This window comes from Corapipo altera, unplaced genomic scaffold, assembly GCF_003945725.1.
Source record: "Corapipo altera isolate COAL_440 unplaced genomic scaffold, ASM394572v1 119, whole genome shotgun sequence".
Lineage (NCBI taxonomy): Eukaryota > Metazoa > Chordata > Aves > Passeriformes > Pipridae > Corapipo > Corapipo altera.
In genome coordinates this window covers 693,466-719,836 of record NW_020884985.1, presented here as the reverse complement: position 1 = coordinate 719,836, position 26,371 = coordinate 693,466, and the positions used below count along the sequence as shown (strand labels likewise).

Genomic DNA, 26,371 nt, shown 5'->3' with positions numbered 1-26,371 from the left:
AGTCCAGTAGCAAGCACGTATAGTCAGGGGCATAAGATGGGACTGAAGGAGATCAAATGAAGTAGAAACTCTCTGCCCACTATCCGCTTTTCACTGCTTACCATCACTCAAATGCATAGGGCTGTAGAGAGACTTGCAGCAGGGTTGCCATATCTATAATTTTTTAATACTGTTACAGATCTAGTGATATGAAAATCTACTAATTTGAGTAAAATTTAAGCTACCACACTACAGAGAGTTTGCATATCAGTTCAATAATTACTTTTATAATAAGACAATTTGCCATAGATATTCTCCAGAGTGAGCATGAATTAGCATAATCTGTGAAGTATTTTGCTGAGCTCATCCAGACACCACTTTTTAAGCTGCAGTTTTAGACACATTTTTAATCACATACATGGCAGTTGAAACACTGTCAGTTTTCATTATTAAATATCTGTGCTTAATTTGAAGAAATGGGGAGAGCTGTATTTGAAAGGAAAAGAAACCAAAACCAACCCCAAATGCAAAAAGACTTCCTAAACCCATAGAAACCTCTATGCCTGCATTCTGGTCCTGAAAGAATACCTCTATTTCTTGATGTAGGAAAAGCTTTCTGATCATAATTTTCCCAAATATAGGAAAATCAGGAAACTATGTGAATACAGTATGATGAAAATGCCAAACCTAAATAGAATCAAAAGTGAATATCCATGATGAGTTTAACAAGAAATTATATAAATAGTGCACTGAATTATCTTCAGTTTATAATTGCCAACTAGCTATGAGCCACAGACACACAACCCCTTGCAGTCCAATTGCCTGGTTGCCACAGTTCACAATAGGAGGAGAGCTCCCAGAGCTATTATTTCCCTTTTCCCCTTGCTCACAGTGCATTTTTGCAACATATTTCTGTGTTTTATCATTAGAGTTCAGCTGGAACCATGTTTCTGTTGCCAGCTAGTACTCCTCCCCCATGCAGGAAAAATGTAGAACAGTGGTGCAGTGGTGGGAGAAGCAGGGAAGGTGAAGGGAAGAAATACAAAAAGCAACTCTACCAGACTTGTATTAGGCAGCATCCCTCTTAGTCATAATAGCTCCTCAACTGCACCTCATAGTAAGCTATTACACACCACACCTCTCACAAGAATAGGCATGTTTTCAATGTTTCTGCACCCTCAGTCTCATTTTACATAAGCAACCTTTGTTCTCCTTCAATTGTCTCAAGTTAACAAATGAAAAATCAAATGAAAGTCAGCAAGACATACTATAGCACATTCTTACAAGTAGTTTTTCCAACTATCCCTAAAGGCATCTAGAGAAGAGCAACTATGTTAATTCCAGTTACCTGATCTTCTGAATATTAAATAAAAAAATATCAGCACAAAGTTTCAGTAATAAAGCAGTGTAGCAACATACTCAAGCAGCCAAACATGCAAGGAAGCTCAAAACTCAGTTAACTTATTCCAGAGTCAATTAAAAAGAAAAATCCCTTCTTAGAAAATCCCCAGCTAAAAAGGAAAGTACCTCCTCATAAGACTAACTGGAGCTGGCATATTCAGAGTAGAAGAAAACTGCACTTATTAAGGTTCAGCTTTACAGACAGGAAAGTGTTAAAGCTCTCTTACACTGCAGGCAGATCATAGCATTGAAATAAAGCTTATCAAAGGAGAAAAACTGCCTTAATGGTTATAGGTTGCTTCCCCTAGTAATTCTCCATATTAATAATATTTAAACAAGAAATTTATCTCAGAGCTGTTTTCCAACATTTTATCTCCAGAAATGAGCTTGTAAGGTATAATGAACCTTCTGTTTTCATCTGGGCCATCCAACTGCTTGCTGACAGAGTAATAAATAAACTCTGCAGTTTGCTACATACGAATATTATTTTCTTTTATCTTCTCAGGTTTACTTTCAGTGTGACTTAGCTAAAAGCTAATTTACATTCTAAAAATCCTTTTCAGACTCTCAAATTCATATGCTAACATTTTCAGCTATCAAAGTCATATACATAAATACCAGGTTCATACGTTGTATTTCTAGAATTAGCAGTTGAAGCTAAGCCTTTTGATACTGGAAACAGACTTTGGGGCTCTGGTTTACCTGCTAAACCTCTTCCTGGAAAACTGTCGAGCTGGAGAAAACACATACTGCATACAGATTTCTTGGCTGTGCCGTGTCAAACATCACCCAGGAGCTGTCACTTCAGCAGAAGGAGCAATATCAACTTAGGCCCATGAAGAAAGCAGAACATGCAGCAAAGAATACATTAACCTCTTAGTTAAGGACAAGAAGAGTCAACCATAACCCACAATCATTACATCCATTTCCTAATTGGAGGGGAAGAGTCCTGAAAATAGGTTCAAGCAACCAAAGGACTGAACTTACAGAAATAATAAATGCTGTAGTTATCTTTGAAGCATCTATACCCAAAATATCCATAGAGATTTATATCTAAGCAATATATAAGCTGTCTAAAGAACTACACACAGAAAAAGACTCTTAGAAGTCTGCAGGTTAAAGATAGTCCTCCTAAATTATATGGGGGAATAATGAGTCACACGCCTCAAGAACTGCATCCTTGAAATTTTGGATTTAATACTGCTGGTCTTACAGCAAAATGGCCAGGAACTGTCTCCTGGAATTTGGCTATGAAAACACTTATCTTCCAGTTGACAAAGGAGCAGGCACTTGCACTGCTTCCCTTTCAAGGAACAGCTTGCCCACCCAGGACATAGAAGACCTGGGAGTTAAACATAAATTCACCCCCAGGTACAACCAGATATCATGACTGAGAGATGTTCTTCAATGATTCCTCAATAAGCTTTCACAATTTGCAAAGAGCAACTAAATATTCAGTTGGCTATAGAGAATATGCCTGGCTGCAGCTTGGTAATCGAGACACCATGTTCCCTTGTCTTTAGTATTTGCTCTGATGGCTGCTCATAGGAGCAGAAAGCAGAGGGGAAGGGAACTGTAGGCTCCTTCAGCCTGCTGTGCAAGACACACTGAAGTGAGGCCAGGGGCCACTTGGGCAGAGGGGTGCTCAGCACCAGCCTGGTCTGAGCACCAGGGAGGTCATCTGGCAGATATTTTGGTGATCAGCAGCTTTGGGCTCCTCCAGTGAGACAAGCAATGAACAGGGTGTTTTGAGAATTCAGACTGAATTTTGATACTATGCATTAATTAAGCACCTACACCAGCTGTGGAACAATTTTAACAAAAATAATGCAGCTTGATCAGTTTTACACTAGGTTAATTTTGTAATGATTGTTTTAAATGCCTACTAAAAAATATCTGCATATTGTAAATGAGATTGAAAAATTAATTCTATTCTTTCATACACAATCAAATGGCTCTCAGTAGTTTTAGAAATGTCCCTGAATTCTATAAAAACGGGAAATGCCATGAAGGATACATTCACAATTATGAATGGATTTGTTTGCACATTTAGCTTCAGCATTACTTTTTCTGAGTTTAGTTTTCATATAACACCACTTCAATCCTCAGTATGCCAACACTGCACAGGTGTCATCTGGGTGGTGAAAGCTGGGGGCAGCTGAACTGCTTTGTAAGTGCTCTCCTGGCTGGCACTCTGAGCGTTTGCAAGGCAGCATGATGTTGGTGCTTAGACTTGACTGGAAGCAAACCACTTTGTCTGAAACAGAGGAATTTCTAAATTCACAAAACTTAAGTTTCGGCAAGTAAGGAACTAAAGGACAAATACCACAGCAGCTGAGAATAACGGCATTCCATGTAATATAAGACACCTGGCCACCATTTGTGACCAGAGACCAGTTCAACTCCCTAACCACACAGGATGGCAAGACATTTGTTACATAACAGCAACTTCAGATGGCATTTTTAAATCCTACCATCTTTTCACTGAAGAACAGAAGATTAGACTTCTATAGACTCTGAGAGACAGGGATTGGAGCCAGCAGCAATATTTAGCACAGAGTGACTGATTTCTGGCACCATCTAGCTTCCTCTGCAACAAGAATCTGGCAGCCTGGTAGGTGCTTTTCAAAGACGCTGATTGAATAGCTGATACTAGTGCTATACAAAGGCTCAAGACAGCACAAGAAAGAATAAAAAAGAGTAGGTCCTAAGCCTCAAGACGACTTTATTGTTTTTTCCTAATGAAGATAGCAAGGAAAAAATCCTGGGCAAAATACCAAAGCCTAGAGAATTCACACTGTTCATTATTCAGCTTCTGACTATGCATCTCTGCCAAACATCTATAATATTATACATGAAGGCATTAGACACAAAGAAGCCATAATGCCGGAAAGACTATTAATTGTTCATTTTCACAAGATGTGGTATAATCTGAAAAGCACAGATTTGTTTTGACCAATAAAACTATTCCTAATTCCACTCAAGAATTATAAAATTCCGATGAGTCTTTGTACCTATTTATACTCATTCAATATTCTTACAAGGGGTTTTGAACTCTAGAAACTCGCTATCAGCTCTGTATGGAAAACTGCTGACCATTTGAGAAAAGCAGCTATGATTTGTTGCTGAATGTCAAAATTCATTAATTAACCAACTTTGAGCGCTTGTGCACTGTAAAATTCTACAGAAATATATTTACTTGTCAGCATACAGACATGTTTACAGACTTACACTTTGGGAAAACAGAAGAGAAGACAAAGTTGGTTTATATCCTCAGTAGAGAAGGAAATGGCAGAGAAAGAGGAGAGGAAAATCTTTCTGAACTATACCAGACAAGCAAGCACAGTCTCTCCAATTCGGAACCTTTTTCCAATTCCCACAGTGAAACTTTCTTTCCATTTGCCTGAAATCACCTGTAATGTGCTTTAAGAGCTAGTCCCTTCACATTTGGTTTACTCGGCACGGGCCCAATAAAAGCAAGGATTCTCAAATGCATGACCAACCCAAACCACTTTCTCACTTTGTCTTTTCAACTATACACATTCACAGCTACTGAAATAGAAAATTAGCTACATTTACACACAAGTCATACATAGGAGTCTCCTAATGGAAAGAATGGAACATAGTTACATGCTTTTTCCTATAATCCACTTGAAGTAATATTTCTCTCCCTCAGGGTCTTGATTTAACATATTCAATCTGTACAGGCAGTTTCTCAGTAAAGAGGTCTAGGGTTATTCTGCTGTAGATTCACTCATGATCAGCTTTGTGTTTTGTGATATCATCTAAAAACTGAAGTGTAAATCCAAGGGAGACAGAGCTGCCCATTTGTTTTAATGTATTTCAAAGGTTTTCCTTTAAAGAAGAGTCTTACATTCTCTTCTCCTTAAATATGCTGGTTTTCTAGACTCCACATTTTCTCTACTTTTGATTGTACAAGACTATGAAGAAGCATATATTTTCCATGATGTAGGGACAGGTGATGTCTGAACATTAGCTACTCAGTGTTTGATGTGGCATGAATAAGAGTATACAAGTTGGAAGGAATTCCAAGATTTAAACCTGAGTAAGAACTCGAATGAACCCAATCTGAACCGCAGGCAGAAGTCCAAACTGAAGTTTGAAACTACTCTCAAAGTCAGCACCTGTTATTTGAAGACACTTTATGCTCACTGAACAGTTACAGATCAAAATGAAAGAGCAAGCAAAGCAAATTCAGGTAATGGGAGCAAAGCATAGAACATATCCATAATTGGGAAAGGAAAACTGAGACATCTGTCAACAACATATAACTTAGATGTCTGTTAATGGTTTTATATTCAGCTACATGTTATTCAGTTGTAATTACTATAAAGTGTGAGTGTTTACATAGTTTGGATGAGCCACCAGTTCTAGAACTAAAGTGCTCACCTGAAAGCTACATTGCAATGAATTTAACACATTTCTGTGATATCTTTGCACTCAGATTTCACTCTTTATGGATGCACAAAAGAAAGCACTGGGATTTTTACCAGAAATTCCTCTGATTTTTACCAGAAAATCCCTTGCTCCTTTCAAAATTCTCTGCATGCAATTTCAGGGGAATATACGTTGTTTTAAAAGCCTGGTAGGTAATTTTCTTGAAAGTAGTAAAGAACTTGCACTAAGCCCTTCTCCCCACTTCCTTCTGCCTGATGGGCTGTTAGGCACAGCTATCCCAAAGCAGAGATACTTGAACACACACACACACACACACACACTCACACAAGCTCTTTGCTGCCTTTGTGCCCACATGCTTTAGAGGCAGCATGACCAATCTGAAATCATCTGCCCCATAGCTTCTCAGGAAAAATGCTCCCATGATTTTGGCTGAAGGTGATACGGCATTGTGCACGGCCTCTTTCTAGAGAGGAGCTCTGCTGTTTTCTTCCATGTAAAGTTAGATTTCCTGGCATGCACATATGCTAACCTCCTCACCAAAATAAAGTCAGATGTGACCTTCCTGTCCCCTGCATTCTCATGTACCAAAAAAATAAGTTGAAAACTTCGCCAAAAACCGTAATGTATTTATGTGAATATTTTCAGAAGACACATGCTTTGCAGGTAACCCAATACAATCATAAAGAGCTGAATGAGATTCTGATCCCAGCATTCAGGTACTCAAAACAGGTGCTTGAGAATAAGTATTGGAAAGAAGGCAGAGAACAGAGGAAAGAGAAAAAGTGCTAAAGCATTACAGGAACCTTTATATTTGATATTCAGGAGGAGTTTGTCATGAGTAGCCCACTCTCTTTTGGCACTGAATAATTCCCAGCATTTCTATATCACATCTCAGATGCACATATTGAAGATGACTTTCTAATCTTCCAAGTGTGGTTAGAGAGAAGGAAGAGGAGAGCAAAAAATACCGATAAGCTTCCCCTCCCCTCCCCTTTGCCCTCACATTACTGGAAAATACTTCTCTTTTTTCCAAATACCTGAGGAATTCACTGACTGTACAGTAGAGAGAGAAGACTGAGAGGAGATAATCAATTCCTATGTGCATCATTATGCTTTTGGTTTATAATTTAAAAATCTATTGTATATATGTATTTCTCTAATAACAGCTACAAAATGGCAGTTCCACAGAGAAAGTTATCTAGGATTTGTCACTCTTACTGACTTTTTAAAAGGATTTTATATATTAGAGAAGAATCTAGATCTCAAACTAGTTTTCTTCAAATTCCTTCCAGTTTTTACCCCAGAAGTGGGGTAAAGCACTAAGTATTTTATGTGTTTGTTCTCCTCCCTCACCTCACTGTGGTTTAGATTATATTAGCAGTGCCGTGAACACCATCTGACAAAAATACTGAGCTCTTATGCAAGAACCTCAAGGCAAGGCCCTCACATGCCAGTTAAATGAGTTACATTTCACAACAAGAAAATTAGGTTCCAGAGACATAAGAGACTGGTTATAATCCTTTCTTTGGTCATATAATATTCTTCCATTCTATTCACTAATGTATTTCTTCCTCAGTCTTGTATTCCATCTCCCACAGCCTCCAGTGACAGTCTCAATCAATGGGATGAGGTCAGCCATCAGATCCATGGGACCAGGAAGATAAGAGCACATTTATCCAAAGTTCGAGTGCAGTGCCCTATTCAGACAGCTATGCTGCCTGCTAGTTATTGGGCTGAATTGAAAACAAAAGTTATATTAAAAGACAGCAGGATCATTATTTCTCCTTTCTGCCCCACCTACTCAAGTGCCTGAGGTCATTTTCCACAACAAAAATGAAAGCCCTTCTTGGAAGTGTTTTTGTGCTAAACAGCAGTGGTTAATTTCTTGCAACTAATTAGTTATTCAAGTGAAAGTATAATGATCCTCCAACATGATTGAAAGTGCTTCAACTGAGTTTCCTGCTAGCAGCATACTTCCAGAAAAGATGCAATAAATCAGCAGGGTTATGGAAATCTTTAAACAAAGCAAGTCTGCGACAGGAGCCCATTAAAGATATAGCCATGTAATATTTATGTACCTAGCTGACTTACGCTTTTAACCTAGCACTTTCAGCTATAGCTTTTTAGCACCTGGGTTGTATTCAATAAGAATGAAATTCACCCTATTTGCTAAGAGCCAGCATAATGTTTCTGCACTGGGTGTTTGGAGTATAGTGTTGCCATAGGACTCAAAGAACAGAGCCTTCCCACCAAATGGAATTTCATTCAGCTTTTTCTAAATAAAAATACAAATAGAACAACTGAGCAGCACAGAAAATTTAATCTGCGAGTCTCAAGCTCCCTGATTACCTTTAACAAGAAAAGAGGTAGCTATCAAAAGAAGAAAGGTTGTATAAATCCATGAAGCTACTGAAAAACAAAAGGTCTCAGAATAACCAACATCATCTATGATTGTTCAGATTATGATTTGTTAATTAGGAGTGGTTACTGAGATGGTAATAGCAGACCTGAAGATTTTAAGAGAAGGTGTTGACTTCATAAAATGTCTTCTTACTCCAAAACCAATTTATTCATTACATTTAGTGTATTTAAATGTATTGGGTACTGAAGAAAAGCAAGACCCTGGGGTGTAAAAATGCATTTTGACAATGTTTGAGGTTGCTGGATGTTACAAATGTACTGATCTGCTTAAATCTCCAAAACAAAGAGTCATTTCCCTTTCTTCTGTCACACTGAACAGTGTCTGCATGGGTTTGCATGTATTTTTAAACTACACATAAACATACTATTTGGCTATACGTGCCTTCTCTCATCCCACTCACTCATCTACTTCATTACCAATCTCCCAGTCAGTCTTCTCAGGGTTTTAAGAGACAGAATTTGGATTCACAAACCAGTTTCATTTGAGGTCCCAAATATGATTTACTGGCCTACCCTTTGTTACCACAGCAAATAGCTGCAAAAAGGCAAATCTTGCTGCTGTGGGGCTGGAAAGAGGAAACTTTGGGAAGAGAAGTAGGAACTGCAGTTTATTTGGGACTCTGAGAGGTTGGAGGAAGCAAGAGCATTATAAGAAAAGGGCAGAAGAAGGGAATTGAAGGACAGAGGAAAAGAAGACTGGACATCACTCCCCCTTCCCAGTAAAATCATCTTTGTTATCACTGTAGGTTTTTGGGCCAATGATCACTTTCAACTTGCACCTTCTGTTGGAAAAATAAATTAGGAGTCCAGCTTTATTTTGTCAATAGAAAGTTTAAAGTGGTCACTGGAGCACAAAGCTTTTCAAAGGGCAGCTGAGCTTAACAAGGACAAGGAGGAGAATGTAGAGAAAGACACAAAACCAGGCAGATTATGAGCCATTAAAGGATGCACCATTTTTCAGTAGTAAAGATAAGGCCTTTAGCACAGTTCTGGTAATGTTGTATCTATTTATTGTGCATTATTTTTCTTTAGAAGAATATTTATTACTTAAAAATGCCTTTACCAGAGCAGAAAATAAGTAGTTTGCATGTGTATGTTGGTCTTGATGAAAAAATAGCCACCAGAAAACAGTAAACTAACCAGGCATTTGCTCCCTGAATACATGGGATTATACTTTGCATTTGTGCTGTAAACCATTGGATCCTGTACAAGCAATTGTACTGCAATGGGTTTTGCTATGCTAAATATTTAAACTGTGTGCCCAGTCCTTCAAAGTCTGAGCTTATTCTGTGTTCAGAGCTTTTTAGAGTTGAGTCAATAGCATATTTGTTTTGAATGGCTGTTCCTAGATAACAGTAACAAAAATCCAAAACTTGTTTACATCATTTAACATGCCTAAAAGCTTAGCTCAAGACATTAGAAAACCACACAACAAGCAAGGAGAAAAATGCAATTCTTTAAAATACTCTTTGCTGTAGAAAAGAAGTTACACCATCAAAAGGCAAAAAGAATGTTTTGCCAGCTCTGGACCAAGAAATGTTTTGCTTTTAAACTGGAGCAACGACAGGCATAAAAAGATTTCAAGGAATTTCCTCTTCTCCCTGGAGATAGCCATGAGCCTTTCTCCTACCCCAGACTTCATGTTGTAGTGATTGCAAGATAGGTACATCTTGTGGGTCCCAAACAGTAGCCCTTATTTATCAGAGCATGCAAAATGTGTGAAAGAGTAAAAATAGGGCAAATAAGGCCATTACATCAATCCTATGAAAACTTTGTTCTCATCTGAGCAGTACCTTCAGCTCTGATAGACAGATGTTACATCAGCTGTTTAGCAAGTGCCTCTCTACTATTTTCTTAGGTTGTATTGCTATCTTGAGAACAAGATTTCACCACCATTTACACACAGACACTCATGGAGTGTTCAACATACTCTTGAATTGTGTTTGTGGTCTAAATTCTGTAAAGTATGTTGATATTTTTAGGAAAAAAAATGAAGCATAATCTCCCATCTGTTTCAAATTACACATGAAAAATACCAAGTGTATTAGCAACAAATAGATATGCATACAGATATTTCGCAGAGGGGGAAAATGCAGGAATGCCAAAATACAATTACAGGAAAGGAAATAATGCAAACAGGCAATGATTTACCATCCTCACATTTTCTAACTGAATGCTGCCTGCCTTTGATTAGTATCCAGTGCAGTGTAATAAACACAGTATTTGAAAAAATGTGCTTTTTCATATCTATATGCTACCTAGAAAGCTCCCAACACCTAATCTGGAAGCAGACAGAACTCAAAAAGGTGCCTCTTTTCCAGTGAAGACGTGACTTCCCCTCGAAGGGCCTGGGGCACTGTGCCTCAGATGCTAATAGCTTGAGTTGTGTGCAATAGCCCTATATTGTTTATATAGCACTTCACATGTTCAAAGCACTATGAGATATCAGCCATCACTACACTTTTATGAGGCTGTAAGTATTACTCACTAAACATCAGGGTTCAAATGACTCCCTCTTGATCAAAAGAAACTTTGTGCTGCAGGACCATAATTATTTGAATTTGGTAATTCTGGCAGACCATTCCTATGGCAACACAGAATGAAGAGGGGGATGGGATATTAAAGCCATTTGCTATTGCATTCTGCTCTGGCAGTGAGATATGGACACATGGAGGATCTCTAAAGCAAACCTGCACTCAGCACCTTTTGATTAAAAAAATCAAGAGCACCAAGTAAACAAAAGATTTCAAAAGCCCCCAAGCGTGTTGTTATAAATATATCTATTTCATATAATCACTGCAAAGAACCTAAAAGACAACACGCAAACAGTACTGAAATACTCCAGAAATCCTAACATAGTGTTCCAAATTCATTCTGAATCAGTTTGGCTTTTTTTAAACAAAGAGGATTTGTAGGCAATTTAAAAGCAATCGGTCCATTTTCTTCAGATAAAGAACTACAGTCTACTATCTTACATTTGACTAAAGAAGAGCTCAATAACTTTTAGAAATATAGAATATTTTTACTGTCCATATTTACACATACTTTCTTCCTATGAAAACTCAGTTTTTATGCTGACATTCATAACTGTAGCCCCAAAGTATCAAGTCTCCATTCCCATAAAAAGAATACAAAGATATTGAAAATCAACCAACGAATCCACAGCATACATGACAACTAAATAAAGGCTTGACATAAATGCTAAACAGGACACAATCTGAAGATTCTTCCCTTTACAACTGAAAACATTTTACATAAAAATACTAACACTGAGATTGAAGACAGAATAAGAAAACTTATCATCTGCTTTTCCACCCAGTGCCCATCCTATCATACAACATTGTCTTTCCCCACCTCTCACATTTTAACTTGCACACAGTCTTGGTTTCCACAGATACCACGTGTTCTCAGAGTGCAGCTTCCCAGTTATTGGCCTTAGAATCTTGCCTGCAGAATCAAGTGGGAAATAGATCAGACTACTAAGGCAAAAATGTGGACCACTACACATAATCCAGATTCATCAAATAAAAGAAGGATGCCTGTTTAAAGCTTTAACAGGAAGAGGGAGGGAAAGAAATTCCCTTCAAAGGCAGTAATGAGTGGAGAGAATGACTTACAGAATCTCTTCTGTTTTAGTCAGGTTGATCACGTTGCTATTAATGTTTATACCCTCTACCTTACAACTTTCACTTGACATTTTTCAGGTACAGGTCACACAGAGCTCTATGCCAGACTGTGCTTGCAATTCATTTTGTCTTTAATTACATTACCTGGAAAGTTAAATTACTGAAATACTTGCTAAAATATTAAAGTTTAAGCACAACATCAGTAGGTGAGCATTACTTCATGGATATAAGTGTAAGAAGCAGTTACCATACTCCATCTACTGATCTAAAGAACAGATGTTTGTGTATGATTTATGGACACTGAAATGTGTGTATATCTTCCATAAATAGTAATGTGTTCCAGTGACAAAGAGTGGAGAATTGTGATCCAAAAGGCTGGGAAAATACAGGCAGTATAAGAATTTATTTACCAATTTCTTGGCTTCAAGCAAAAAGCAAATCCTATAGAGCCAGGGCTTCAATCCTGTATGTTGGAAAAGCTCTTACAATTTCAAGAAGGACTAACAACATGAAGTAATAAATTGCATTCAGGCTCAATAGGTCAGATATAAAAGTCTGTATAGAACATGAGTGCAACTATGATTTGTTAAATAAGAGTAACAATTTATATTGACTGAAGCATAATAAATCTAAAACAGTACACAAAAAGACAATATTGCCTTGGGTATTTTTACATTAAATTTGGGGTTGGAAGGGTCTTTAATATCAAGATTTAACACAATACTAATCAGGTAAAATTCTAATGGGCAAAGTACAGTTTTGAGCTCTGCAATTAAATTATTTCTGGAAGTGCAATCAAATATTTGATTGAACTAATATCATTGCTGCTCCTCACATTTGTTCTGCTCCTAAATTAGCTTGGCTAATCAGTATCCCACCTCATAGCCAGTGTTGTAGACATGTGATATTAGCTGATGGGTTCAATTTCAAGAGCACAGTCAATTTTTGGACAGCAAAACCTAGTCAAAGGCTACAAACACATGAAGTATGTATTTGTAGATGTTATGGTTTCTGGGCCAGCAGAACTCTGATAGGACTCTGTGAAGTTCAGATTTCTCTGTGATGGCTATACACGTCAAACAAGTTTTGATTTCATTTAAAAAACAGTCTCAGGGATATTATTTCACCTCGAAGTGTTTTTTTGGTGGGCCAAGATATTTTTCATCCTCATTCTATGAGCAAGAACCAGGATGATTCTGCACATCTTTAGATTTCTTCATATCATAACATACAAAAAAGTAGCCTTGTAGAATGCAGAATTCAAACAAGGCAATCCCAGTTTTTCCTCTTGTCTCAGGTTGGCATGCACTAGTGCTTCAAGATGTTATACAGCTGCTACTTTTCCTCAGAGATGGGTGTATTCCAGTAAATGCTGAAATACTCCCTAAAATGTTTCCTTTTTTTCCCCAGCAGAGGTTAACAAAGATGTTTCCATAGGTTTAAGACAACATGAAAACATGGTGATTGTCTAGTTGGATTTCTTGAAAAACATTAACCTTAGATTTACTGCATCAGTAATTGGGAGCTGATGCTCCAACACACTACAGAAACAACTGCAGTTAGTGTCTGTAGAATATAGTGAGAGTCTTAGATTACAGTCACAGTTATTTCATTCTGTTCTTGCACTTTTTAAGACCATAGAAGAAACAAACACTTTTCATTTTGTCAGAAAAAGGACTTCCTCTTGATAGTTGCATAGATTTTTTACTTTCAGCTTATAACTGAATGTCACACAAGAATAAATTGAATTTCTAATAACTACTGTCAGCTGGATTTAATTCCTTTTGGTGGAAGCACAGCAGTGTCAATACTCAGAGATTTAGTATTACTGCTAATTTATTGCGAGTAAAACGTCAATACTACATGAAAATTTGTCATTTTAGAAAGGTTTAATAAAAAAAAGATGAACACAACACAAAACCCAGAAAATACAAGAGATGATAACTGATCGTTCTACCTCACTTTTTTCCAGATGAGCATCCAGGTGCCAGCTGGTGTAAACGCAGATGCCACTGACGTCAGTGGAGCTGTGTCTGTTTACACGAGCTGAGAATCTGATCCCGAGTGTGCTAGTGCCACTTTTAGATGCTGCTACTGGAATTCACTTTTGCAAGACAATTAAAAAAAAAAATCCACACATTGCATTTCTTCCTGTCCCCAAGTGTATAACTGGAAATCTGTTGACAGACTGTGGGAGAGGGCAAGCAGGAGGTGGAAGTAGCCAACAACTGTATCCATGAGATAACTTTCCAGTATCAGTATTAACACTGCTCTGTTGTCTTCCTTTTATACAAATGAATATTTGTCTTCAAAAAGTCTGAATTCCACCTTCCAGTAAGAATTAAATGTCAGCAAAAGAAAAATTATTCTGTAAACCGTGCAGAGTATCTGTCTCATAAATATGTTAACATACAATGTTAACCAGCATATAATCTGGATAGATTGTTCTAATGCACCATTAGAAAAGGTATCTAAAACTTGAGATCTGTGTATTCACCAAAGTATTTGTTCCTAAGAAAAAAACTCCCTGCTGTACAGGCAGTAAGATTGGTAAAAGTTCTAAGACAGTTGTTTGAAGTGGCCTGCAAGCTGGACTTCTATCTGACTGACATCTATCATTCATATTTCATCTGGCATTTATATGTGGGGGGGAGAGAAGGAAGAAGGGAAAAGGTGGGCAATAAGCAGGGCAGAATAGTATTTGATAGCTCTACCACTTCTAAGGAGGGACAGGGAGCTTTTGCTCCTATTTTACATAAGGCCGTTGTCAAACATGAGTGCACTGTGCTACAGTTGCCAGTATTTATCAGCATGGTGATGGAACACTGGTCTTTTAAAGCAAGATAAAGGTCAAAACAGAAAAGGTAACTAATTAGAACCAAAGATGCAGTTCACATAGCACTGAAGTAATTGTCTGTTTGTGCAGCACAACACCCATATCTTCAATTTAGGTCAGGCCATGAAGAGGAAGAAGAGGACTGAAGACTGAGGATGAGATGCTCTACTTCACACAGTTGCCCTCTGGAAGGACTTGCAAAGGCAGTCACTTAAATTAAGTACAGGTCATCAGACAAGATATCTAATCTATTCCTAAGACAGGCAGCTCTAGCAGTCCAAATCCCTATGGCCTTTGCAGCCACACGATGAACTACTTCCTCATGTACCTCTGTCAATTCACGTTAGGTTCCAATTTTTTTAAAGCGATATTTCATGTACACCACGACCCTATTGCTCATAGCAAGGAAAGTGCTTTGGTTTATTTATGACCTACTAACCTTAAATGAAAAAAAAAAAATACATCCAATATGAATGTTCACATAAGCTTGCAGATCTGAAAAAAAAAAATTTAAAATGAACCTGGCATTTGTAACAGCCAGCTAAGTCTGGTAAGGGATTTAAAAAAAATGAAAACCAGATGAGAGATGATGACAACATATTTACCCTGGATAACCTGCACACATCAGGAATTAGGGCTGGAACCCAGGAATACTTTTTGTACTTAGCTTCAGCCCATTTCACAAGTTTCGGCCCATTTCAGAGGCTAGATAACTAAGGAAATCCTGAGGTTTTTCCATTATATGGGGTGGGAGGCATTAATAATAATCTGTGAAAGTAATTCCTTCCAAGATGCAATCCACCCAGCCACAAGCTCTATGCAGCTTCTCTTCTTCCTCTCCCCTCCATCCTGGTTGCCAGATAGCAGCCAGGCAGGACCCCATATTGAAATACGAAGTGACAGATGGAAGCAGGGAATAAGAGCATAGGAATAAGTACTGAAAGAAATGACGTACAAAAAGCAAGCTCATAATAGGGTGGATCTGAAACATGAGCAACCCTAAACCATAAAGTCAGTTCATTTGGCTAGAACAAAGTTGAACAGATGCAGATGCACAAAAGACTGAGTTGGAGAGCCTTATTCTCTCATCACTCATGCTGGTGTACAGAAGTCTTCTCATAATATCCATGGAATTAAACCTTTGAAAAACCACGACAAAGAAATGGAAAAATAAAAATAAACTTCAAAGCCAAACTATTGGCAGCAAATATCCCATACAGTTGTATCAGGAAAGAAAGATGTACTGCCACATTTGATTAGAATTCAGATATATTCCTAACCACAGTGGCCTTCCTAAACAAAATACATCTAATCTACATAAAGAAGAAAATTAATGCATTCCATTCTTGTCTAGTTCTCCAATAGACTATATTAATGACTTTGTCCTTCAGTAATATTAGATAACAATAATGTTGAGTTAAATGATGTAATAAATACCTCTACATGCAGAGCAATTAGTTGAAAGAAACAGAACAAAGTCCTTGTCATGGTGTTTGTTTACAAAATAGACACAGGCGCCATACCTATGAACTCCAGTCTTTTGGTGCGGGTTCCTTTTACAAAGCAGAAACAAAACCCCCAACATTCATAAAGACTTACAAATAATCAGAGATTGATGAGAGAGTATAAAACATCTTTTACCAAAAGATAAGGTAAACAAACAGCAATTCATAGAAGTCAATGAATCAGTCACACAATTCCAGCAAAGCAAGAGTGGACCTGGCAAAAAAGAATTCGGACCAGTTGAGCATCTAGAACACCTTCTGCAGAAGAACTCTGCTCCCAAATGCAAATAAGGTAAAATTCCTAGATTACCTTGGTTTACCTTCTGGTACAGCCTCTAAAACCCTTCTGAAACACAAACATGACAATCCTGCTTTTTTAAATTATTATTTATTTTTATTAATAATTAAAACAGTTGATGGGGAAAAATGTTATGTTACTGTGGAAATTTTTAAGAATAAGGACTTTACTGTGTGATGAGCAGTACTGGATATGCACAGCATGCCACCACCTAAAAAAATACATGAAAATAAATTTAGGTCAAGTCTTAATATACATTCACTATTTTTTTCTCCTGAAAACTATCATAACAGGTTCTGCATGTGTGACAATTTGTAAGGAAGAAAAGCCTTCTGTCTCTGTAAGATGTTTATTGAGAAATTAGGCCTCCTTTAAAAAAAATGTATTTTTCATCAATCCTAAGCAAGTTTAAATCCAATTGAACCATGTCAGCAAAAGAAATTTTGCTCTAGTTGGCAACACTGATTCATAACACTCTTAGCCAGCTCTCTTCATGTATGGGATCTTGTGTTTCATTTTGCTATGAAGTTCAGTCTCAGGCAATAACAGACAAAATTAATCCACTTGTGCCTGCATCCCCAACCTTTATCAAAGCCTGAATAAGTGAAAATATCTTTTCTTTTCATAGAAAGAAGTTTGGGAAACTGCCAGCTCCTTGCACAAAGACTGAATTACGACGGGCAGACAAGGGTGTTGGTAAGAGAAAAATGATTGAAGTTGCATCATCTGTATGATTAAAATCATTGTGTGAATTTTGATTTTCCCCCCCTCCTTTCAGTCATTTGAGGATGCGGTCAAGTCAATGGAGTTCTGTTGTAGTGGTTGCTTCAGTGAACATTCAACGCTGTCGGTGAGTTTGGAATTAAAGTGAAAACCATCGACCGTTGATTGTACCCTCCAGCTAACCATCCTCCTCCTTACTTCATGCTTTCAGGCCTTAACACCGAAGATAGCAACCTAACCATCATATGATGTTTCTCCCCCACCCTGCCAAGCTTTACAAAAAAGGTCACAATCAACATTCATTGCTGTCGGTGGGTTTAACTTTGTGGACAAGCTCACTGAACAATGAATGCAACTGTGGCCCCACATTTTACAGTTGCCACAGAGAGGAACAGCAGCTCTGAAAGCAGTAGTGAGAAACAAACTTCTTATAAGCTACATTTTTCCGGTCAGAAAAAGAGTTGGGAGTATACACTTTATGTTTGCTTGTTTTTAAGTGTGTTTAACTTAGCTAACTAGAAAAAAACACCACTGCCTTCTTCTGGAATATTGTCCTTACAGGGTTCAGTATCACTGAAACCATAAAAACTCTTATTTAGTATGTGTGCAGAAATAAATAACTGTACAGGAAACTCTGTATATCCACTCCTAAGGACTCTGACATAGAAGGAAAGAATATTTAAATGTCATTTTAACTAGGCACAGTGGAATACTTTTTCTATACTTGTCATGACAAATACAAATGAGAGCAAATGAGATTTCAAAGTTATGGATCAAATGTTTTATCAAATTAATTAATTTTACATGAAATTGTTTCTGAGCATATAAATATTATTAGACAACTCTTACTATTGCATCTGGCTTTTTTAGGCATCTGAACAGTGACAGAGAAATGTATATCCAGAAATAAAAATGGAAAAGTAGTTAAATTGTAAAATTACTGTAAACTGAGTACCTATGTCACACTCTCAGTATTGCAGATACTAATAAGAAAATAAAAGTATAAATAAACTCACATTTTTGTCCTTATTTCCTTACAACCCTTTATTAACCTAGTCAGACACGCAGAAGGACCAGTCTACATTTCTCACATCACACAATAATTCAAGGTAAGTTCGGTCTTTAGACTTGGTGCAACTCAAATATTCTGCAGTAAGAATTGCTTACAAAGGTTAGGTAATGTCACAGCAGTCCTGTCGTTCTTCCTCATTATGGGGGGGTTCAAAAATAATACTTTAGTTTGGTTATTTACAAAGTTTCCTCAGCACATCAGTTACACAGCAAATTATCTTGTGTACTGTACTTGCTTTTCTTAAGTTTCACCATGTAGCAACTGAACAGGATGCAAATATCAAGGTTGTCATGGGACAATACACCTATACTTGAACTTTGTGTTATCAGTCTAATTAAATGGTAAAGATATATTTCAATCCTGAAAGAGATCAGTCCTTTGTCATATGCAAAACTAATATTTATAGAAAAAAAATCAGACCCCCTTAAAGGTGTAATCACACTAGCACAATAAATCCTGAAATTATTTGGACATTATTTAAAATTGATATTTCAGAAGATTATCTTTTATTATTCCAATATTTACTAGAGACAAACCCACAGGGTCTGAATACTATCATAGTCAGAGACAGAAGAGTAAAGTATTAAAAGGAAGAGTTGCTATGGATGAATGATTTTTCAGCAATGCTGTTCAGAGATAAGCCTGTATCTTTAGGTTTACCCATTTCTACAAAAATGGGAATTTGAATTACTACAGACTTACATATTGCAGATAGATAAAGATCATATTAAAAGCAAGACTCAAAGGTATACATTCTATCTAGAAGGAGAAATTTTCAAATTAAGCTGAAGCTAATATGATTCATGCTGTAGCAAAAACAAAGTTCCTTACTGAAACCTAAAACCCAGGTCTTGGTTTTGAAGTACATTTATTAATGCTAGTTATAGATAAGTTATGTATTTTTAACAGAGAAAATACTTATCAAAACAGAAGACTCTGGAATTTCTCAACACTGGAAAGAACCAGTGTCCTGGAACATGAGTGGTTTCTGTACATGTTTGCTGTGCTGATAATGTCTGAATGATTAGCATTAAGGAGAGACAGACTCCAATGTAAGAAAAAGATAAAGTTACATCCTTTTCTAAGGCAGTACTAATTGAAGATCAATGATTCATACCCTACTAGAACAGGGTGCAGAAACCTCAGCCAGCATTGACCTAGGCACAAATAATCAGCCCATACCCATTACAAATATAAAAGAGATATTTCCACGTGGACTACAAGTTTTTATTGGTTTCTGAAGAGGTGACTCTGCAATAACAGTTTTTTTTAATGGTGCCTAGCATTAAATCTATCAGTGATTTTAGTTACATTATATTTTCATATACAAATAGAAATATGTCTTCTTAGTATACAGATACACAGTGTTTCACATAGCTTAAAGTCAACCTCTACACACTAGTTATTTCATAATGTTCATTGGAAAGCAATACTTTAATTCTACACCCCACAAGAGAAGCTGGCTTGCACTCATCTTTCCTTATGCTGTAAAGCCACAGAACAATCACCATTTGATGATGATTGCTGTGAAACACTGTGGGAAGGTTTCATGGTAATTTTCCTGGGTTTTGTTAATATGATACATATGTACTCAGTACAATGCCCACAGGCCATAGAAACATTCTAGAAAATTGCTCCTCAGTATCATTGTAAATAATTCACTCACAGCAATATTTTTAGGTCAAGCATATCAAAGTTGCAGCAAAGGCGATGGACCTTGACATAATAGGAGCACTGGTTTTACAGCAGTGCAGGGAGAGGAGAAGGAATATACTTCCCATACACGAGAGATTAGTTGCTGTTCCCAAGTGTACACATTACTGTGCTTGAAGACAGCAGAGGTGGTACTAAGGGCTTGTTGTAAGGTTTGGAGTTGTTGGTTTTTTAAATTACTTCCAACTGCTTTTTTCCCCCTTGCTTCTGGCATAAGGCAGATCAAAACATCTAATTCAACAGCTTCTGCATTAAGTCTATAGCTTCTGTTTAGCAAGTACAGACCGACACCTGGTTATATCTCTAAAACTACAAGTCAAAGAATTCCTGTGATAGAAATAGTCTGTGATATTCAGAACCATGGCAGGATGAATATGATAGACTTGATTTTTGACACAGTTGACACCACCACACTAACATCTCTTACTTTACAGATGGTGAAGTGACACTGTAAATTAAAGAGTTAAATATAGAAGTAGTTTATAGCTGAAATGGAAGCAGTATCTGGACAATTGGACTCCAATTGTGCCTTTTTAGGGAAGAAATAGAGAATGATCTGCAATCCTGACTTTTGTTTCATGTAAATACCATGTTTTTCTTACTGACCACTTTTTTCCCCCCTCTTAATGTTTACCTTTGCCACTTGCCAGAGCTACAATGGAATTTTTTAAGCACTTGCCTGGTGACATGCACTACAGAATAATTTTTACATTTTGCCCTTTTATTTAGGTTTGTATAATTTTATTTTAACTTTACATTTTTTCCTTCCTGTGCATCCTCCTTAAGTGTGAGTGCTAGAAATGCAGACCACATTCCAAAGAGTCCAGCCAATGTGAGATGAAATAATCTGATACCCCTTTATTTTACAAGCAATCACTGCTCCTTTTCAGCCAAAAATAGCATTTTTAATGGCACCACGGAGTTAACACATTTAAATTTATCTAACATTATTACATAGATACAGTGTCCACAAGTTCTTTCCTAGTTTAAAATAGATTATTTCATCCCCTTGAAATGCAACACTTGTAATTTTTTGAATTTAGGGATTTTTGTTTTCAAAATACAGCTCCTCCTTCCTCCAAAAACATCGTTAAGGTTTTGAAACTTAGTGGCAACAATTACACAGTAGCATGTAGTAGTACTTTGAATACAAATGCGTTGAATACAAGTAGAAGCCTATCATGACTTAATAAAAAAAACCCAACACCTAAACTTGTTATTGTACTTAATTTCCCCCACATTATTTTCATTTTAAGAGTAAAAACTGCAAAAGAGGCAATAGAAGCATAAGGATTTACTTCCCTTCCTGCTGCCTGCACCCAAAGTCTGTTCACAAGCTCAGTATCTGACATTGCCATGTTAGAGCCTTGACTTCATAACAACCAGTAATCACAAACTGAACACAGATATGTCTGACAAATACATGTAAGAGGAAGTTTATGTTGGAGTTAGGAAGTATTGATCTGAAGATGAAACAGGGCAAGTCTTCTAATTGCACAGCTTCCAAATATGGTTCTTATAAAAACTGATGGTAATGCTCATTTTCTACATTTTCTGTTTATGAGACTGCCTTTGCATTGCCACTAGAAACAAAAATATAGTCTCCTCCTACGTTTGCATATGAACTGATACCAAACATTTCAGGAAAGCTTCAGGTGCATAAACTCTAATCCACATAAACCATGAATTAGAACAGAAACTTTATGCCTACGACACATATTCTGACTTTTCCTAATTTTACTTCACGAGATACAGTTGCTAGCCTTAAAAGTTGTGATGTTTTAAGAAATCCACTTTAATCTAACAAGTTCACAAATAGACTATCATTAAATCTGATGATATAAGTTGCTGGGTTATATTTTGTTTGGTGTTTGTGGGTTTTTTTAAATAATCATTATTTTTTCCATTAGAAATCTCATGCTAGGTCTTAAGGATGAAAAACAAGTCTAAACTGGACCAGATCACACAAATCTATGATAACAGTGTTCAGAATGTTCATATACCAGGTTAGGTAATGAGAAGAAATCACTGGAAAGTAACATGCACCTGGTCATCAAGACAGTGGAAGTTTCACCTTTCACTGAAGATCAACTACCAATATACATAAACTATATGTCTAAACTACAGCATCATCTACAGGTACCTGCAAGTTATCCCAGTAATCATGCAACTAATCTAATTGATTGCACAGATCTATTTTTTAGTAATTAAACAGTTAAAGAGCTTAGTCACAGGCATTTTGAAACCCTGAAACAAACAAACAAAAAATATTAGTTTTAGCTAGAGAGTTGAGTCCAAGTGGTTGCCCTCAAAAAGTCAACATCACCATCTGATGTGTAAAACATTCCTAATTCTCATAAAGTACACACTGAGCTGATTACTGTGTTTGTCTCAAAATAATGAGCTGTGACAAACCTTGAATTCATGACAATGGATTTACATTTAAATGCCATCCTATTCACTCAGTATCAATATGCTGCTGTTACCAGACTGACAGACATGATGAAATTAGTGTGTGCTCTCCTACAGACAGGGACAGTGGACACACTTTAGGGAGGTCACAAACTACTATAGGGATAACAAAACCAGGAGAACTTGGAGAGGCATTCATGATGTAATTGTAGAAGACACCAGAAAAGAAAAAAAAAAAGACAATAAGGACAGTAGCCAGCTGTGGCCTACAGCATATCTTAAAGGAAGCCTCTATAGACTCTCCAGGAAGATCTCTGTACATCCCCAAAACAACTACGGTACATTGTTCCAGAAGATTACATGGATCGTGGTCTGCTAACTAATGAATTCAGATTCTCTGCTGGTTTTGGAGTCAACATACTTTTATTGATTTCAGTGGAATTACGCCAGTTTGTACAAGCTGAGGATTTGGTAAGCCAACACACAAGAGAACTGTAAAACAAGTATAGTCCCGCACATCCTACACTGAGGGGAAAATGCAGAGGTAGATGTCACTCTTGGGGGAGGGGGATGAGAGAAACAAAGAACATGTACGTGGAAAACACATGTTTCCACCTACGGAGAGAGCTTTTCTGCCCACAGATAAACTGTGGGTGGCCCTGGACACACAGCACTTGGACACTTAACTACGTTTGTGCAGATTGCTACTTTGCAGGTACAAATAAGGAGCTTCGGAACACAACAGGCAGGAGGATATTTTTGGGCAGAAACAGCACACCCACATTATGATAATCTGGCCTTTGCCACCACATGACAGTCTCCTGCGCTTCATGAAGCTTGAGGTATGTGGGTGGGAAAGAGCTCACAGCTTATTTTTGTCTGACGATGGCTCCCACAGCACAAGTGTATGTACTTGAAGCAATGGCAGCTTGTTTCCTCTCTCTCCCTTCACACTGTGCACTTTCCATAATTTCATCCATTATTTTCATACAGAGCCAGCAAAATTACGCCATTCATTCGGTGCATTTGAGAAAAAAAAAAAAAAATCAACGCAAAACATTATCACATCTCTTAAAATACCTTCTGTCCCAATATCCAGGAGCTTCTTCATTTGGGTACCTATTGGTATCCCTCTCTGGCCTAGAGCTACATACGGACTTCAGATTTGTATCAGTCTTCACAAGAGATTATTTACCTTCTGCAAAATTTTAGGTATTGCAGGTACATGTACAAATCGTTGTAGCTGCTGACTGAAAGTGCCTTCTGGAACCAGTTGACACACATCAAGAGCGAGATAACCAAACCCCAGGTCTGTTCAAAGTGAATACCACAAACTGACCGTTAAGAGTGAATTCTAAAAACAAAACAACAAACCTCCCTTCTCCCTCCCCCCCCACAAAAAAAAAAAAACAACCAACAACAAACAAGCAAAAAAAACCAAACCAAAACAAAAAAATCTGCTTTTTGTCTCTCTGTTGCTACACCACCCATCCCCATCAATGCTTTTCTGAACACAGAGAGACACCTTAGACACTTCATACTAACAGGAGAAAAATCAAATCAAACTGAAAAAAATGAAGCACCAAACCCATTGTTTCCGTACGCCTTATATAGGCTGTTATCTGTTTGGAAACATTACTTCTGCTTTAAACCTTTCACTGCGATTCTAAGGGACTACTGCATCTATTGCTAGGTAGTCAGCAGCACTGCTCAGGAGAAATCCAAGTCTAAGACATGCATACCTGCACAGAAGGTTTTCTTTGCTAGAACTTCAGTCTTAATGTCCAGCACTACTGGCTCCTCTCTACTTAGGTGAGGTACCAGAGCTATATTTTTTTGAAACAGAAGTCTTCCTGCCTTACTCATTTTCTATGAGGATACCACCAGATTAGCTCAGGATACTCACTACAAAATTTTTCACCAGGAGGGCATACCAGCCTTTGCTGAACTGGAACTGAAAGGTAATCCAATGAGAATACCTAAAAATAATAGACCACGTTTTAAGGGTTCCTTGTGGTCAGACTAAAACTGATTAAAAGAGATTATTTTGCCATCTTTCTACCACAAATGAATGACCTGTTACAGACCAAGTCTACAAAGAAGTTTTTACTTGAACATCCAAATCAATAAGATTACATTAGCAGCTTGCTGTGGTTGAGTTCACAGGGTGCTGGTGCCACTGTCCTCCTCTAACAGGAAGGGTTTGAACAGGTAGGACCTCCAAACTTGATGAGAAATAAAGTTGGTATCTTTCTACCACACCCAGAGGAGAGCAGTAGGTTCCTGAGCTGAATACAGTTTATGTACCTTTATCATCATCAGAAACTGTAACAGCCACTGTTAAAGTGACCACAAAGCCTGCCCAGAACAATGCAACATGTGCTAAGGCTCTACGTTCACTCTAAGATTGTTGGCTGCTACATTTTATCAGTTCTTTTTTAAAAAAGGCTGCTCACTAACTGCTTTCCAAGCTTTCACATATGTACCATTTCCATCAGCTACAAGTGCAAATTTGCAAGCAATGGGAACACACACACGCAGTCTGATGGAATCTGTGGAGAAGGTAAAGCTGTCACCAGATGGCATTTAAGTTTTACAAAGCCAGATATTCAGAAGCATCATCTGAATTTTAAACGCTTCATTTTTATTTATTTTTTTTATTTTCTTGTAAACTTCTAAAACACACCATTTGGTCCTAGAAATAATCTTGCGATATTTTGTGGCTAAACCTCCAACAGCTCATTTTTCATGACTACATACCTAGACTATAGAAGTCCTAAATTAGTACTTGGGTACAGACTGCTCAAAAATTCTGTCTATAATGTCAGTAAATAAACTTTTTATGAATATAATTTTGAGTCACCCCTAGCAGTAGCAAAAATAAGTAGGTTGCCTGTTCCTTTCCTACAGGGAAACGTTGCCAAAAATATATAACTGTCACTTTTCATCTTTGGAATAACGTTAGCTACTGAAAAAAAGGATTCACAATGAGCAATTATGTCTTCAGCTTTCATGTCATTTTACATCATTCCACTATCAGCCATGCTCAAAAGCTTAGAGGCAACATTCTAGGTCAGTGACTTTTGCAGGCAGTGTATTTGCTGTTTGGTAATTAAATTAGATACACTTTAAATAACCAGATTCTGAAACAGACAGTCACTTACAGACACATGACCAAATGTATCACTGGCACTGTTGACACTGGATGAGGAAAATTATGCATGTTAGCAATCATTAACTATCACTGAGGATTATAAATTTAAGGATTATGATATTAAGAATAACTGGATCAGCAAATCACTGCAGAGAAAAATCTTTAAGATGTAGCTAAAAGCCATACTGAAGGACTGACCTACTTTTCATCACAAAGTTTTATTTATGCGTGTATAGAATTTTTTCTTATGTTATGGTTAGCAAAATAACATCTCCCACCAAGAAAGCTCTCAACTATTAATAAAACTAAATAGAAAATGAAATACTGCAGTAGGTGCTCAGCTTTTAATAAGGTTTTAGCCTGCATCTCAGGCAAATAGCCAGTAGTGCTGTTTCAGATAAAAGTTTAAACAGCAAAACAGAGACATTAATTTTCACTTTATATGGAATTTTTATGGATAAATTATTAACTCTTAAGATGTAAAATCAGAATGTTAGAAAAATATTTCATATCAAACACAGCTCAGAGGTATCTACTGTGTAAAAAGTATGCAGCTTTGCTACTTTTTCAAGCCTGCACTCAGAAATGAACATTTAAAAAAAATCAGAAAGAGATCTGAGAGGTGCTATAAGATATGTTCTTTGTAAAAGCAGTTCTCATAATTCTTCAAGGGACAGCCATTGAAAAAAAACCACACAAACTACAAAACCCACAATCCCAAACAAAACCAACCAAAACCACAAACAGCAATTTAAGGAGGTACTGTAAAAAGACAATTTGGCCTTCATTTTGTGTGTGTGCAGGGAGTGATG

General features: G+C 37.2%; 1 long non-coding RNA gene across 5 annotated transcripts in view; it reads left to right on the top strand.

Annotated features, from left to right (window-relative positions):
• Positions 1 to 17,923, top strand: part of LOC113958072 — a 60,399-nt gene extending 42,476 nt beyond the window's left edge. For 3 of the 5 annotated variants that reach the window (XR_003531404.1, XR_003531406.1, XR_003531402.1), the window contains 4 exons: positions 14,798 to 16,479; positions 17,114 to 17,181; positions 17,264 to 17,335; positions 17,420 to 17,923. This is a non-coding gene — a long non-coding RNA (uncharacterized LOC113958072). Of the gene's footprint in view, positions 1 to 14,772; positions 16,480 to 17,113; positions 17,182 to 17,263; positions 17,336 to 17,419 lie in introns of all 5 variants that reach the window. The other 2 variants (XR_003531403.1, XR_003531405.1) reach the window with 2 other exon arrangements.
• Positions 17,924 to 26,371: the final 8,448 nt, after the last annotated feature.